Raw genomic sequence first — 17,453 nt, forward strand, 5'->3', positions numbered from 1 at the left:
CATAGATAATGAGAATTGAGACATTATCTTTGTGGATTTTTCCTTTGTTGAATGAAGTATCCTTCCCTATCTCTTTTGATTAATTTTGGTTGAAAGTCCATTTTATTAGATATTAGAACAGCCATTCCAGCTTGCTTCTTTGGTCCGTTTGCTTGGAAAAAAATTTTTTCCAGCCCTTTACTCTGAAGTAATGTCTATCTTTGATACTGAGGTGTGGTGGATATTATTTTCACATCTACTCTGTTAGCCTACGTCTTTTTACTGGGGAATTGAGTTCGTTGATGTTCAGAGATATAAAAGACCAATGATTGTTTTTCCTGTTATTATCATGTTTGTGGTAGTAGTAGTAGTAGTAGCAGCAGCAGCAGTAGAGTTTTGTGTGTGTGTGTGTGTGTGTGTGTGTGTGTGTGTGTGTGTGTGTTTCCCTTCTTTTCATTTTGTTGGTGTGGTATTTTTTATTTCCTGTGTTTTTTTGGTTGTAGTTAATCTCCTTGTGTTGGATTTTTCCTTCTAGTATCTTCTGTAGGGCTGTATTTGTGGATGGATATTGTTTAAATTTGGTTTTGTTATGGAAAACGTTGTTTTCTCCCTCTACGGTGATTGAATGTTTTACTGTATATAGTAGTTGGGACAGACATCTGTGGTCTCTTAGAGACTACAAGATATCTGCCCAGGCCCTTCTGGATTTTAGAATCTCTGTTGAGAAGTTGGGTGTGATTCTGATAGGTCCGCCTTTATAAGTTACTTTTCCTCTTTGTAGCTTTAAATATTCTTTCTTTGTTCTTTCCATTTAGTGTTTATTAATATTATGTGGCAGGAGGGTTTTTCTCTTCTGGTTTAATCTATCTAGTGTTCTGTAAGCTTCTTGTATGTTCATAGGCATCTCTTTCTTTAGGTTAGGGAAGTTTTCTCTATGATTTTGTTGAAAATATTTTTTGGAGTTTTGAGCTGGAAAGCTTCTCCTCATTCTAACATTATTATTGTTAGTTTAGTCATTACAAAGTGTGTCATATTTGCTGGATGTTTTGTGTCAGAAACTTCTTAGATTTAGCATTTTCTCTGATCATTGTACCTATTTCTTCTATTGTATCTTGTACTCCTGAGATTCTTTCTTCCACCTCTTTTATTCTGCTGATGATGTTTGTGTCTGTAGGCCCTGTTCTTTTATCATCTCCAGGATTTCCTGAGTTTGTGTTTTCTTTATTGCTTCTATTTCCATTTTCAGGTCTCAAACAGTCTTATTCATTTCCTTCACCCATTTAATTGTATTTTCCTGCATTTCTTTAAAGGATTTATTCATTTCCTCTTTAAAGGCCTCTATTATCATCATAAGGTTGGAGTTGAGGTCAGTTTCTTGTGCCTCAGCTATGTTAGGATATTCAGGGATTGTTGTGGTAGGACAGATGGGCTCTGGTGCTGCCATACTGCCCTGGCTGTTGTTGATTATGTTCATATATATTTATTATTAATTTATTCATATTACATCTAAAATGTTATGTTGGTTGTGTTCTTAGGCTGACCTTTAGTCTTCTGGGTTGTCTGTTGTTATAGGTTTAGATGCTGAATTTTGAGTTTATCTTTGTTTTATGGGTGCCCCCCACTTGTTTTCAGTTTCTATTCAGTCTTCTGGCCTGAGTGGTCTGGAATTTTGGTACCTAGCAAATCTTCAGGTCTAGTAGGTTATCTCCCCTAGTCTGTATGGCCTTTGTAGTTTTGAGTACTATGGGATTCATAGCACCAATGTGACCTCATGTCCCTGCTGATGATGGGTTTCCAGGATATCAGGTGGCAGTGTGGGCTGGAAAATGGAGTCCAGGGTGTGGGGGGTGAAGTTTAAGACTCTTGGGTATATTTTAAGGGTATATGGTGGGCAAGGGCTTGTGACAGGGTCTTATCTGGTTGTCTGTGGTGCCAGCTGGACTCCAAAAGAGCAGTTAGTTGTAGGGCTGGCAATTGAGCACAGGGTATAGGGTGTAGTTTACTGATGTTGGGTGTGTTTTTAGGGGAGTTGGTAGGCAGGAACTTTGGGGGAAGGAGGAGCTTACGTGGGTCCCTAGTGCTGGCAGGCTTCCAGGAAAGAAGGCAGAGTTATGGTGTAGGACATACAGCACAGGGTATGGGGTGCACTTTACCTGGGAATGCATATTTTATATCCAGTGGATTAGAGCCCTAAATAGTTTTTTTTCAATTAATAAAAAGAAAAAAATATTAATCAGGTCAAATCAATTAGCCTACTTTGTTTCTGTTGATGTTAAAATATTAAAACAGTAATTCAAAGACTCTAAAACATGCTCAGGTGCTTAACAAAGTAATGCTAACTTTCATCTGAAACTCAAATTACTTCTTATCTAAATTGTAAAATTAACTAAATCTCTAATAACAACATTCATAATGTTTCACACCACAATGCTGATGTTTCTAGATTAAATGAGTACCTAGGTTATTCTATAGTACAATTAATGATAATTTAAAGTATTAATTAAACAATACATGTGCTTTACTAATTAGCATGAAATGGACAATACTGCAGTGACTCTAAGTCTAATTTCTGAGCATTAAAATAAGAAGTAAGTTTTCTATGACCCTCTGTATCCTTTTATTTTGCTGTTCTCCCATGCGTCTCTCATTTAGAGTCCCAATAGGATGCCTTCCCCTCTGCCCCAGTTTCCTGGTAAGTGAAGGCTTTTGTGGGACATGCCCCTTGGGCTAGTATGCAGATATAAGTGAGTATATACCATTTGATTCTTTCTGCTTCTGGGTTAACTCACTCATTATGATCATTTCTAGCTCAATCCATTTATCCACAAATTTCGGGAATTCCTTGTTTTTAATAGCTGAGTAGTATTCCATAGTGTATATGATAGGCAGATTTGGGCCCAGGGGTCCCGCTCAAACTAAGGCACCAGCCAAGGACAATACAGGAGGTAAACTTTAAACCCCTTCCCAGATCTAGCCAATGGTCAGAATATTCTCCACAGTTGAGTGGAGAGTGTGATACGACTTTCTCACGTACTCTGGTGCCTCACATTTGACCATGTCCCCTGGAGGGGGAGACCTGGTGGCACTCAGAGGAAGGACAGCAAGTAGCCAAGAAGAGACTTGATACCCTATGAGAATATATAGGGGGACGTAATCCCCCTCAGGAACAGTCATAGGGGAGGGGAATAATGGGAAAATGGGGGGGGGGAGGAATGGGAGGATACAAGGGATGGGATAAACATTGAGATGTAACAAGAATAAATTAATAAAAAAAAACCAAAAAAAACAAACAAACAACAACAAAAAAAAAAAAACAAAAAAAAACAAAAATAAGTAAGGTTTAGTTATGTTTACAAGGATCATGAAATTCTCATTTCTGACAATTCTGAGCTCTTGTTTCTGTCACTGCTATTAACATTTGGTACAGAAAATAAGAATTTTGTTAAAAAGAAAGTAAAGAAATATTATGTTGTTATCTATTAAATATTGTGAGTACAGACCCAAATTATCTTGGGCCATCTTTACCCCACTTAATACCTATTTATTTGGTAGCAGTTTATTGATCTCTGCTTTTTACTTAATAGCTTTGTGACTATTAGGTATTCCTGTTGGGATGCATACATAGAGCACCATATTTTTCTTTAGGATGTATTAACTTAGCAGACCACTTGCTTCCACCAACCCAAAGCGAAGGATAGCATCCATGCCATCTGAGGCCTAGAAGAGCCTGTAAGTAGTAATCACATGCTCTGATGTGGTAACCAATGTATTTAGAAGTGTCTTGATTTATGGTTTTGTTGTTGTTCTGTTACTATAAAAGCTTCATGAAACCACTAACATGTTAGAACATGGGATTCGGGCTAACTACATCTATATTCTCAGGCCATGATCACACCTATTTCTCATCTCACTCTTGAGATGTGTGGTGTGTATCATGTTGACATTCATATCTTGCCTTGAAGAAAATTCTAGTCTTCTTATTGCAGTACCTTTGTTAACTATTTATTAATCTTAAATTGATTTATTCATTCCCTTTACATCCTGATTGCAGCCTCCCCTTTTCTCTTTCCAGTCCCTCTTTGCATGCTCCTCCCTCCATTCTCCAATCTCCTCCTCAGAGATGAGGGAGGTCCCCAGTGGATACAAACCCAGCCTGGCATGTTAAGTTACTGCAGAACTAGGTACATCCTCTCCCACTGAAGCCAGACAAAGAAGCCCAGTTTGGGAGGCATCAGAGTCAGAGAGAGCCCTTGCTCCAGTTGTTGGGGAATCCATAAATCCATATGAAGACCAAGCTACACATCTGTTACATCTGTGCAGGGGACCTAGGACCAGTCAATGCATGTTCTTTGGTTGTTGGTTCAGTCTCTGTGAGCCCCCATGGGCACAGGTCAATTGACTTTGTAGGTCTTGTGGAGTCCTTGACCTCTCTGGCTCCTCATCATTCCCCCAACTCTTCCATGTGACTCACCAAGCTATGCTTAATGTTTGCCTGTGGGTCTCTGCATCTGTTTCCATCAGTTGCTGGATTAAGTCTCTGAAAGGAGCTATGTTAGGCTTCTGTCTACAAGCACAGCAAAGTAACATTAATAGAGTCAGGGGATTAGTTCTCTCCTATGGGATGGGTCACAAATAGGGCCAGCCTTTGGATGGCCATCCCCTCAGTCTTTGCTCTATCTTTGTCTCTGCACATCTTGTAGGGAGGAAATATTTTGGAAATCCTGCCTGGCTCCAGGAGGTAACTACTTCAGGCTCTATATCTCCTGCTGCCAGGAGTCTCAGCTAGAGTGATCTCCATAAATTTCCTGGGGTCTCCCCTATCCTAGGTCTCTGGCAGATCCCACAGATGCCTCGCACCTCAGATTTTCTTTCTCTCACCAGTCCCTCTTTCCCCTGCTCTCTGTACTCCCAATTCCCACCTATGTTAATTCTTTTTTCTTCATTAATTTATTTGTTTATTATACATCCAAGTCACAACCCCACTCCTTTCTGTCCTCCCAATCCCACCCTCTCATCCATTTCCCTTATATACCCTTCCCCACAACTCCTATCCTCCCATCCCTGGGTACCAACCCACTTTGGCACTCGAGTAGCATCAGGACTAAGTGTCTCTTCTTTCACTGAGGCAAGACAAGGCAGCCCTGATAGGAAAATGGGGTTCAGAGGGAGACGACAGAATCCAAGTCAGAGACAGTTCCCACTTGTTAGGGGACCCTCTTGAGGACCAAGCAGCCCGTCAGCTTCATACTTTTGATTTTTGACAAAGAAGCCAGAACCATAAAATGGAAAACAACTTCAATAAATGATTCTGTCTAACTGGATATCTACCATGTAGAAGAAGACGCATAGGTCCATATTTATTACCACGCACAAAACCTAAGTTCAAGTGGATCAAAGACATGAACTTAAAAGTGGATACACTGAATCTTACAGAAGAGAAAGTGGAAAATAGCCTTGAATGCATTGGTACAGCAGACAACTTCCCAAACAGAGCACCAGCATCTCAGGCTCTAAGATCAACAATTAATAAATGGGACATCTTGAAATTGAAAAACTTCTGTATTAATTCTTAATCTTTGACCTTCAATATAGTATATTTTCCATCTAATAGTAGTGGTAAACACTTAAAGTGTAAATCTTGCTACACTTTTCTCTTGTTAAAACCCAAGGATGATTTCTGATCATGTCCCTCTCCTTCCCATTATGGCTTTACTTAACTTTTTTTTAAAAATAAAAATTTCTGTTTTTGTAGTTATCAAGTATCTGCAGATTTCCTCCTTTGAGATAAGCTTTCCTGAAACACCCTTCCACATTCTACCTTTTTTATTTCATCATAATAGCGAAAACAGTAATGACTAATTTGTTTTCACCCAGGTATTGAATATACTACGTCAAAGCCTTTCCTGAAAAAAATAGCACATATTTTCTTTTCAGTACTTCTACCTTCTTTAATGGTGTTTGATAGGTAATTACAAGTATTGATGGAAGCAGTGAGTAATCAACAGAAACCACACTCTGTAAGAAAGCCTGCATGAACGCAGTGACGAAGGGTAGTTGGGTGTTCTGAACTGGAACATACTATTGAGAATTCATAAGTAGTCTTTAAAAATATTTGAACACTGTATTATTATAGAAAGAAAATTCTAGCCATTATTTAGACATTTTTCCTTATTCATTGCCGTTTATTTCCTAACAGATTAAAGTCATAATTGCTTATAAGCTTTAGAGACATTTACAATGAACATGTGCTATTAGAATACCAATAAAACAGTTTTCACTTTACTAACTTTTTGCAGATCACAAACAAAAATAATTTAAAAACTAACAATGGCCAATAGTGACAGTTATCATTTACTGACTTCTAGAGATTGGATATTCTATCAGGAGCTTTTAACATTTGATTTATTTAGGCCTCACAAAAAACCCAGTAAGCTGTGATGTCCTTTTCTTCATTTAGCCTATAATGGAATACAGGCTCAGAAAAATTAAAACCAAGGATAATGTTTTAACATTGCATAGCAGAGTTTTAATTCAAATTATATTTACAGGTAAAATTGTTGATTGAATTTTAACATTCATGAGTAGAGATATACAGAAGTAGAAACATGGTTTATGAAGAACCAAAATTATTGAAAAAGCTACAACCCCGATAAAGATTCTGAAGACTGATTGATTAATTATAACTCCAAAATTATGGAGAGCTGGAATATTGCAGATGGAGGCCAAAATGATCTTGAGCCATCTTATTTTCCTTATTTAACTATTTGTCATCCATACCTGCACCTGGCCCACGTTCCTTTTGACTATCAGACAGAAGCTTTGCAGTTTATTAACACAGTGGACTAGTAGCTCGCACCAACACAGAAGTTTAAGAATGTCACCAGACAACATCTGGGATTAAGAGCCGATTTCCATTTGTACTTTATAATCTGCCTACCTGGTGTTTCCATCAGTGTGCTTAATAAATGCATTTATTTATGCTTTCCTTTCTCTGTGATTTTAAAAGGTTCATGTAACTTCTTTCCACGTCATTTGGGGCAACCTGAATCCTGTGTTCCCAGATTATGATAATTCATATTGGGTTCAGCATGAATTATCTTTCAAATTCTTTGGAATAAGAGCTATACCGTTTATTCATAGGCTTGATAAGTTCTCCAAAAGAGAACACATCTGTGTACATAAACTATTATTTGTAATATAAATATTTTCTTGTCTAGCTAAGCAAAGTTGCTAGAAAGAACCTGCACTTACATTAGATATTCTCCAAAGGCTGATTGGTGGACTGAAAATCAGCTATAGAAAGACCGAATGCTGCAGGGTTGTCTTGGGCTGTCTTGGGACCTTCAACAGCCATTTATTAGTCATTTACTTCTGGGTGTGACCTAATATCCTGTGACTGTTAGGTAATTTTTTGAATGGCAGTCCAGATAAAAGGAAGTCAAGTCAAACAATAATGAGGATGATTGAGTTCTTTTTTTTTTTTTCAGGAGATGCTCTGCTCAGACAGGTTAAGTGAAAATTCTTTCCCTAGTTCTGTTTTGAGACTAATGTGCAAATGACTATGATGGAGCGAAGATACTTGGAAGATGGTAACACGGGAAGAAGGATTTGTTAAAGTTGTTAAGGGGAGCATAATGAGGTGCAATCGCCTGGAACTAGACCATTAGGTTAGGCATTAGGAAAGTATCTCTAAATGTAGGGTTGATTGGATTTTAGAATAATTTGCTGAGAAAAGGGCACCAAGGTGTCATCCAGTAATACTCAAGAGTAGATTAGATGACTTACATATTGCTACTTATGGACACAGGGACAAGGTCAAACCCACGGTAATAGAGAACAAATTCTGTGACCCAGGATGCAGTTTCCTCTCTACAACAAGCTCCTACTTGATTTTGCTAAACAATATCATATAATTTGTAATGTTAAGTCTCAACCAGGAATTAATACAGTAAGAACATGCTTCTTGTTATCTTATTTTCCTCTAATCCAGCTTGCAGAGGGTAGATGTCTGCATCAATGTAGAGAATGAAAGCGTTGCTCATTTTACATTATATGGAATTAATTTGCAGGCGATGTGCTTATATTAACAAATTGTTATTTGGTTAGGAAATAGCCTGAGTGGTACTTTGTCTCCTTAATGGCCCTCGTTAACAATTCAGTTTAGCTGGTTTTGCTTAATTTTCATGCTAATTTTAAGCCATTTCCAGTCTTTTAAGTTTTAACAGTATTTTAAATTTAACAGTGTTTTGATGTGTGCATTTAATTTTTTCTGTTGCCCCCCCTCTCCGCCCCATCTCCCGCCCCTGCAAAGGGATTTGATTGGCATTTGGTTGTTTCCTGCATACAACAATTGGATGCAAAAAGAAGCTTCACTGGTAAGGGCTGAGAGCTGCACTTACCTCTAAGAATGAAGACAAGTATTTAGAATGCAATTAAAAATTATATTGGTTTAGGAGAGTGGCTTTAATAGTATCTTTCTCCTTGCTTGCCATGTGTGGTGGACCAAGTTCACCACATCAGGCATGGGTTCTCTTCTACTGACTGGATCTTCAGTCCAATTAGCCTCTGTTTTATTTATTTTATAATTTATTTATTTAATAAATCACTTTATAGCCTGAACCCTGGCCCCTCTCTCCTCTCCTCCCAGTCCCACCACCATGTTCTCTTCCCCCATTCCTCCCTCCTTCTCAGAAAAGGTGTGGCACCCTAGGAATCCCAACCAACCCTAGCATCTCAAGTCTCAGTAGTGCTAAGCGTATCCTCTCCCCCTGAGGTCTGTCAAGGCAGCCCAGCTACGGGAAAGGGATGCAAAGGCAGGCAACAGAGTCAGTGACGGCCCCCACTCCTATTGTTAGGGGACCAACATGCTGAGGAAGCTGCACATCTGCTAACATGTGTGTAGGGGGTCTACGTTCAGTCTGTGCATGCTCTTTGGTTGGTAGTTCAGTATCTGGGAGCCCCCATGAGCCCAGGTTAGTTTACTCTGTAGGTCTTCTTGTGGTGTCCTTGACCCCTCCAGCTCCCTCTATCCTTCCTGCCAACCTTCCATAAGATGTATTGTTTGGCTGTGTGTCTGCATCTGTTTCCATGAGCTTCTGGAGGAAGCCTCTCAGAAGACAGATATGCTAGGCACCTGTCTGCAAGCACAGCAGAGTATCATTAATAGTGACGACTTGGCTTTAACCATGGGGTGAGTCTCAAGTTGGGCTAGTCTTTGGTTTGCCATTCTCTCAATCTCTGCTCCATCTTTATTACTACATTTCTCATGTGCAAGACAAATTTTGGGTCGAAGGTTTTATGGGTGGGTTAGTGTCACCTTTCTTCCACTGGAAGTCACACCTGGCTACAGGAGTGGCCTCTTCAGGCTCTGTAACCCCCATTGTTAGGAGTCTCAGCTAGGGTCACCCTCATAGTCTCCATGGAGCCTCCTGTGTCCCAGAGATACCACTCCCCATTTCTGTTCTCTCTCTCAACCCTCCCCACGCACCCCTCTTACTTCCCCACCCCCACGCAGTTCTCTCCCTCCCCCACGCACCCCTCTTACCTCTCCACCCCCACACAGTTCTCTCCCTCCCCCATGCACCCCATTACCTCCCCACCCCCACGCAGTTCTCTCCCTCCCCCACGCACCCCTCTTACCTCCCCACCCCCACGCAGTTCTCTCCCTCCCCCACGCACCCCTCTTACCTCCCCACCCCCACGCGCAGTTCTCTCCCTCCCCCACGCACCCCTCTTACCTCCCCACCCCCACGCACAGTTCTCTCCCTCCCTCACGCACCCCTCTTACCTCCCCACCCCCACGCACAGTTCTCTCCCTCCCCCACGCATCCCTCTTACCTCCCCACCCCCACGCAGTTCTCTCCCTCCCCCACGCACCCCTCTTACCTCCCCACCCCCACGCAGTTCTCTCCCTCCCCCATGCACCCCTCTTACCTCCCCACCCCCACGCAGTTCTCTCCCTCCACCTACTTCAGATGTCCTTCTGAATGAGATTCAAGCAACCTCCTTTAACCCTTCTTACTTAGCTTCTTTGAGTCTATGGATTGTAGAATGGTTATACGCTATGGCTAACATCTACTTATAAGCGAGGACATACCATGTGTGTTTCTGGGTCTGGGTTACCTCACTCAGGATGATCTTCTCTAGTTCCATCCGTTTGCCCGTAAATTGCGTGATGTTCTTGCTTTTAATAGCTGAGCTTTCTTTATTCATTCTTCCATTGTGGAACACCTAGGTTGTTTCAAGTTTCGGGCTATTATGAATAAAGATGCTATGAACATATTTGAGCAAATGTCCTTGTTGTATGGTGGAGCATCTTTTAGGTATATGCCCAGGAGTCCTATAGCTGGGCCTTTTTTTGGGGGTTTGTTTTTGTTATTTATTTATTTATTTATTTATTTATTTTTGAGATAGAGTTTCCCTTGTAGCCTTGCCTATCCTGGACTCGCTTTGTAGACCAGACTGGACTCGAACTTACAGTGATCCACCTGTCTTTGCCATCTTGAGTGCTGGGAATGAAGGTGTTTAGCTGGGCGTGGTGGCACATGCCTTTAATCACAGCACCTGGGAGGCAGAGGCAGGCAGATCTCTGTGAATTTGTGGCCAGCCGGGTTTACAAAGGGAGTCCAAGACAGCCAAAGCTACCCACATAGAAACACTGTCTTGAAAAACAAAACAAAATAACCAAACTAACAAGGCATTTGCTACCATGCCTGGCTGTATAGCTGGGTCTTGAGGTAGAACTATTCCAAGTTTTCTGAGAAACCACCAGATTGATTTCCACAGTGATTGTACACATTGCTTTTGGCTACCTGCAGGATATAATTGCCACTGTTGCACCTTTTGGAATCTTGCTGTTCTGAATGCTATTGTGGCTCACAGGCATTATAGCTGTGTAGGACTGTTGTTTGCTTTTTTCTCTGGGAAGCTTGCATAACTCCTGATAATATGAGAGTTAGTCCTCAAGGAGTGAGTCTTTAAGGCTATTCAGCTTGATCCTTCCAAGTCTTGTGTTCAAAGTATATGGTGCCTTCAGAAATAAGGTCTTACTTTCAATTTCTGGGAGCAATCAATGGCCATGTCAAAAGCCTATAATTTTTTAGGGGGAGTTCTCTTATACTCTTCTGACTAACAATTCAAAAAGAGATTAGTAACTTCTCTCTCTCTCTCTGCCCCCATAGCATACATAAATATAAATAGATGTAAAACAATATGATTCCCTATGGGTTTCCCCCCAACCATTCTTGTGGCTATCTATATGTCCTTTCTTTCTTCTTATGTTGCCCTCTGCTGGTAATTCTCTCCCATCCCCCATTATTTCTACTTATCCTCCCACAGCACCCATGTTCTCCTATTCCTCTCTTTAGCCTTCTCCCCTCTCCCCACCATGGTCTCTTTTTAGTTTCTTGGTATTTGGAGATACTCCAAGTTCTATGCTTACCTCTAAAGCTTTTGAATTAGGATCCACAAATATAAGAGACCACCCAGTGTTACCTCACTCAATATATTTTCAAGTTCATTCATTTGCATGTAGATTCCATGCAGAACCGTGCTCCACTGTGCGTATACCATGTCATGGCTTGAATAAAAATGCATTGTACAGGGTCATGTATTTAAACCCTTGGTCCCCAGTTGGTTGGGCTGTTGGGGAGGTTTAGGAGGTACAGTCTCATTGAAGGAAGTACATCACAGGGTGTGGGCTTTCAGGTAAACCCCTCACTTCCACCCCCCACCCCCCCGTTTCAGCCATGTAAACGATGTGAGCTCTTAACAGCCTGCTCCAGGCACCCAAGCTTGATCTTGCCTCCATCCCTCCCAATCTTGACAAGTTTTATCCTTCTGGACCAATTAAATCCAAATACATTCTTTCTTCTATAAGTTACCTTGGACATGATGGTTTATAACAGTGATAGAAATGTAACTGATTTCACATTTTATTCATTTCATTAGCAGCTAATCAATTGAAGGGTATTCCTATTTCCTAGCCATTTTGATCAGAGCAGAACTGAACATGGCTGAGCATGTTCTGTGGAGGAGGGTGTGGATCCTGAGTGGGATAGCTGAATCACACGATCCTATTTCTTAACTCATTTTATTGAAAATATCTATAGTACTTTTGAATAGCTCAGAATACTAACTTTTTATATTCAAATAGAGGAGATTCTATAGTTAAGAGATCACTGACGATTTTTTTGGCAGGAAACATTGAGTTGCCTTGTCTCAGTTCTCCTAGCTCTTTCTTGATACATCAAACCATATGGAAAATATTAAAGTGTGCACCTCTAGGTAGTAAAAGTTATCATAGATGTTGCACCGCATGGTAGTAATAAAGTCAATGGCTTTGTGAGATTTACTGTTGGTAAAGAGACAGAGAGAGAGAGAGAGAGAGAGAGAGAGAGAGAGAGAGAGAGAGAGAGAAAGAGGGACTTAGAGAGAAATGAGACTAAGAGAGAAGAAGAGAGAAAGAATTGTATGAGTAACCAGCATTGTCAAGAAAAATTAAGCACACTAAGGGCTCATGATAAAATCTTAGCCAGTCATGGCATTTTCTTGGGAGACTTTTGGGCAGAAAGCTGCACAGAGGAGGGAACTCATGCAGACCACTGGATAAATAGGATTCTAGATTGCAGCCAGTTTGAGGCCCAATAATGCTTTACAGGCAGATTTAATACATAAGAGAGAGAGAGAGAAAAAAAAAAGACACCACAACTCTGTACTGGCTGTACATTTACTTCAAAAGTCTTGCTCAATGTTCTTAAATAACAATTTTCAATATGTGAAAGATATTGCTTCATACTCTCTTCCCACTGGGAACAATTCAAACTGCTCTAATTTATAGTACTTAAAATGAACATACTTCTTTCTTCCATTTATTCCACAATTTCTAAATGCCTACTGTGACAAATACTGCTTGAGGTCTTTATTTAAAGTTTCTCTCAGTACTAAGGGACTTTGTCTTTGCCTAAAATTTAATTTTTCACAATATGAGTAGTTTTTAAGTTAAGCTTAGAAACAGACAAATCTACCTTGAGAGAAAACATTATGTGAATATTGTTCATTAAAACAGCATCCTGCTTCATTTCAGGGGCCTCTTGCAAAACTACTCAGAATGTTTAATCATTCAGTGTCTGCTCTAATGCTTGAGACATTACTAGAATTTACTACTTATCCCCTTTAGGTGAATGCATTTCATCGTCATTAGTCCAATTCTCTTCTTACTAGCACTTCAGATATTTTAATTTATTTCAATTAGAAGTATTTAATCAAGACAGACTTACTGTCTCTTAAACATGTTCATCCTCTACTGCTTCTGGGATCACTGGCTTGAGATTATTTCACTTAAGGCAACAATCTAATTTTCTGAGTTCAAATAAGGTGAGTTGTGTGAGAACAAAAATATATCTACCAGACTGAGAGCTCTTTATAGGTTGCGTGCCAAATAGATGGTGTATGTGTGGTAACTTTGAGCTAAATATAAAATCCTAAACGTGTCAAGGGCCAATACAACGATGTTGGGTGATTAAGACCTTTGGTTAGTGCTAGGGTACTAGAGTTTTGCCCTTAGGACTGGATTAGTGATGCTCTGAAGTGCACTTGTAGGGGGAGATTCTCTTTCTTTTGCTTTCTGCTTTGTGAGGACACCAATATTAGTTTCTCACTTGCTCTGAGGCTTGCTGCTGTGTGTTGGAGTAAGAAAGCCCATCCCAGACGCTGGCACCCTGATTTTGGGATTACTAGTCTTCAGGACTCTTTAGAAAACAAATTTACTTTCCAATAAATGTTCAGTCTCTGTTGTTCTGTTGTAGCAAAATGGGCTGAAATGTATGATTAACTTGCGGCAGAGTCGGACATTTTGCAGTAGGAAGATGTGATGCATGGAGCAGAATACCCAGTTAGCTCATAGAAAGGAGACAAAAATTTAGCTCCAGATCAGCCACGGAGTGAATACAGTGTCTCAGCAAGGTTTTGGGGGGCTTTGATCTACTCCCAGGAGTAATGGATTCTACTGTTTGTCGCAGTTCTGTTTCTTTTTAAAATTCTTAGTAGAATGGCAGAGATAGTACCAGTACTTTGTAAGTGCTGAAGTTAGTGTAAGTCTACTTTAAAATCCCATTTCTATCACTCTTTAGGTTTGTGTCCTTGGGAAAATAACTTGAAGTTCTGTTGTTTCTGTGAAACGGTTTTTAATAATACCTTCTTTTTTTTTTTTTCTGGTTTAATAAGCTAGTCAGCTTTAGAAGCATAAGACAAGAAACATTTTGCTATTTTCTCTCATTTTGTGATTTAGCCATTGAGGAAGGGCCTAATGTAGATGACTCTTGTTTTGGTCATGAGGACTAATGTTGTAGCTATGGAAGATTGAGCGTCCTGGATGGTCTGCTAGGGTCCAGCACTGGAAGTTTTTGTTTATTCCATTAATTTATTCTTCTTCAAGTTATATTAGCAAGAATGTTGAAACTATTTTCCCCATAGGGAAGTGTTTTGAATGGTTGTTCCTCAGCAAATATTGCTGTTTTGAGGGCACTATAGAACCTTTAAGAGGGGTGGCCTAGCTGACAGAGGTTGGTCACTGGGTTCAGGCCTTTAAAGCTTTTTCAGCTGGCTACTATCTCATTCCTGGTCCATGTCCCAGTGAACAACAGTTCATGCTTTCTTTGCATCCATCAATCAAAACCCTGAGCTAAAATGACTGTTCCTTCCATGAAGATTTTTTTTGTTACTTATTGTGGTAAAATATCACAGAGTAACTAATACAAACATGTTGGATCCTGCACACATGTTTGATGCTTTGATGAAGATGTCTAGAATAGTTGAGGTGGGCTTAATATCTGTGTTTCCTCTTTACTTGGCTTGCAGGATTTCTCACAGGATGGTAGCCTTTAACCAGAACAAAATTTATTCGATGGTGACCGATTTATTGCAGGTGGAGCCTTCCATGAGCCACTGATGAAATTGAAGGGCATCTTATGACTTAGCTAAGATGGTTAAGAATGTAGTTTCTACCACACTACTATTTAAAGAAGTCATTGAGGACATTTCTGGCTCAAAGGGGAGACAAATAGATATTTTTTTTTTCTCATGAAGTAACAGTATAAATGCACACAAAGGGAAGAATCTTGAAGTGGACATTTAGAACATGGATTTTATCATATTTTTAATAAAATATGATGTACTTTCATTTCATGTGTATTGGTGTGCTGCATGCATGCCTGGTGCTTGTGGAGATTAGAAGACACTAGATCCCTTTGAACTCGAGCTGGCTGTAAGATGCCACATGTTAATAACTGAACAAGTGTCCTCTGCAAGAGCAGCAAGTACTCTTAATTAGTGAGCCATCTCCCCAGACCCCCAAGATGCTATAGTTCTCATAAAGTCTTTTAAGAATTGACAGAGCTGTGTAACCTATACTTTATTCAGTAAATATTGGCTATATTATTGTATGAAATGTAGTTTTAAAAAAATGTACCACTTGTAATACGGCATTACTATTGCCTGAGGAAAATGAAACAGTTTTTCTTTTCATTTTATTTAATTCAATAAAATAATTAATTTCTAAATTTTATCATATTCAGATGATTAAGATATAGCTTTAAAGGTTAACATTCAACCTCCTACTCCATTTTGGCAAATCCTCTGTCTAGAGAAATCAAAAAGAGGAAAAGAAAGGTGACTACACTATGCCTTCACTCTTGTTTAGCATACAAAACGCTATTCTGTTTTAAGTCACTCATTGGTAAGTTAGAGTATTTCATACACAGAGTGGATGAACAGCTGGAACAGGAGCAGCTTCCCTCCCTCTGTGAGACGTCTGTAGATAATGAGTTAATAACTAAGATGGTGTTTGAATAGTAGCGAGTACATGAAAGAATCTAACAAGCATTGAGAAAGGACAAGCTGGTGTTTGGGTGTAGATGCTTAGATACTTTGCAACAGAATTTTGAGATCGAAGATTGAAACTTTAGGAAGCAGGGATAGTCCAAAGAAATAGAACCAATAAGCTGACAGGCAGACAAACAGACAGACTGGGACACACACAGACACAGGCACACACAGACACACAGACACACACACACATGGGTGGTGGTACACACACACACACACACACACACACACACACACACACACACACACACACGGGTGGTGGTGGTGGCGAAGGCGGGACACTGGGCCCCAATTCACACGAGTATCAAAGTTTGACCATCAAAACAAAACCATTCTGTCAAGCTAGAGACTCAGAGAATAGAGAGCTTCAGGTGCATTTCAAACCCCAAACCATCTGCCAGTAGAGTTTCTTCCTGCCGGAGGCCACAAAGGCCACCCTGTGTCTGTTGAGGCCCTAGACTGCTGAGGGCCACCTCATTATGGAAGGTTATCACTTTTCTCAAAGTCGTCTAGTTTAAATATTCATACTACATAAAAACATCCCCACAGAAACATTCAGAATAAAGTTTTCTACCAAGTTTAGGCATTGGTACACTAGTGTTTTCATGTTGGCTTATATAAGGGAGAAGATGAATTGTGGACACATCAAGTAAAAAGACTCTAACCATTATCTGCATAGGAGTTAAGGAGAGCCTGGCTGGTAAAAGCAATGGAAGGGCTGAATAAACAATGTTATCCTACATAATTGTTAGGCACACCCTCCAATCACAGTTTCATCTTTTTTCAAACGGGACGTCAATGAACCTTTTAAAAGTTGGTTAAGTAAGCCTGATTAGACTTAGTTTTCTTCATAACTATAATTTAAACACTTCTCAACATTTCTAGGCTTTGGGGTAGTATTGAATTGGTTTGGATTCAAGCTTTTCCATCATAAAACAATTATTGATGAGATGAGGAAATATAGTCTACTTAAATGTTTAGACTAGCATAAAGTAATGGCAATGAAATAGCGTTCTGTTTACAGAAGTTTCATATGTTTAATTATATTAGTAGAGGAGAGAGATGATGATGATGGTGATGATGCTGCTGCTGCTGCTGCTGCTGCTGATGCTGATGATGTGACTATCCCTCTCTGGTTTATATTAGATATTGGCCTTCACTACCAAAGAAGGGGAACTTATAACTAGGGTATAAAAGAGGAGTGGAGAAACCCACTTGACTTCACCAGGATCCATAGCGTTTAAGCATAACAAAACAGCTTTAAAAAGTAATTTTGACTTGACAAATTTTGTTTTATTTACTGATTTCAGAACTCATTTTAACTTTAACTTACAGTAAGTATGTCGTATAAGCTCGATTCTAAATGTTTCATAGACTGTCCACTCAAGAAATGAGACACAAATCTACGACAACTGATCTCAGTGTAGTTTCTGAACATGACCCATCTATTCCAACTTCCCTGTTGTGATGGGCATGAGAGGTCAGCTCGGATTCTGGAAGTTATCTCACTATGGGAGCCATCTTGCTGCTGGACACGGCTGTTATTTCCCTGGCTCTGTACTAATAAACTTGTGATAATCCTGCTGGTTCTT

The sequence above is a fragment of the Acomys russatus genome, chromosome 32 (genome assembly GCF_903995435.1).
Source record: "Acomys russatus chromosome 32, mAcoRus1.1, whole genome shotgun sequence".
In the NCBI taxonomy this organism is placed as follows: domain Eukaryota; kingdom Metazoa; phylum Chordata; class Mammalia; order Rodentia; family Muridae; genus Acomys; species Acomys russatus.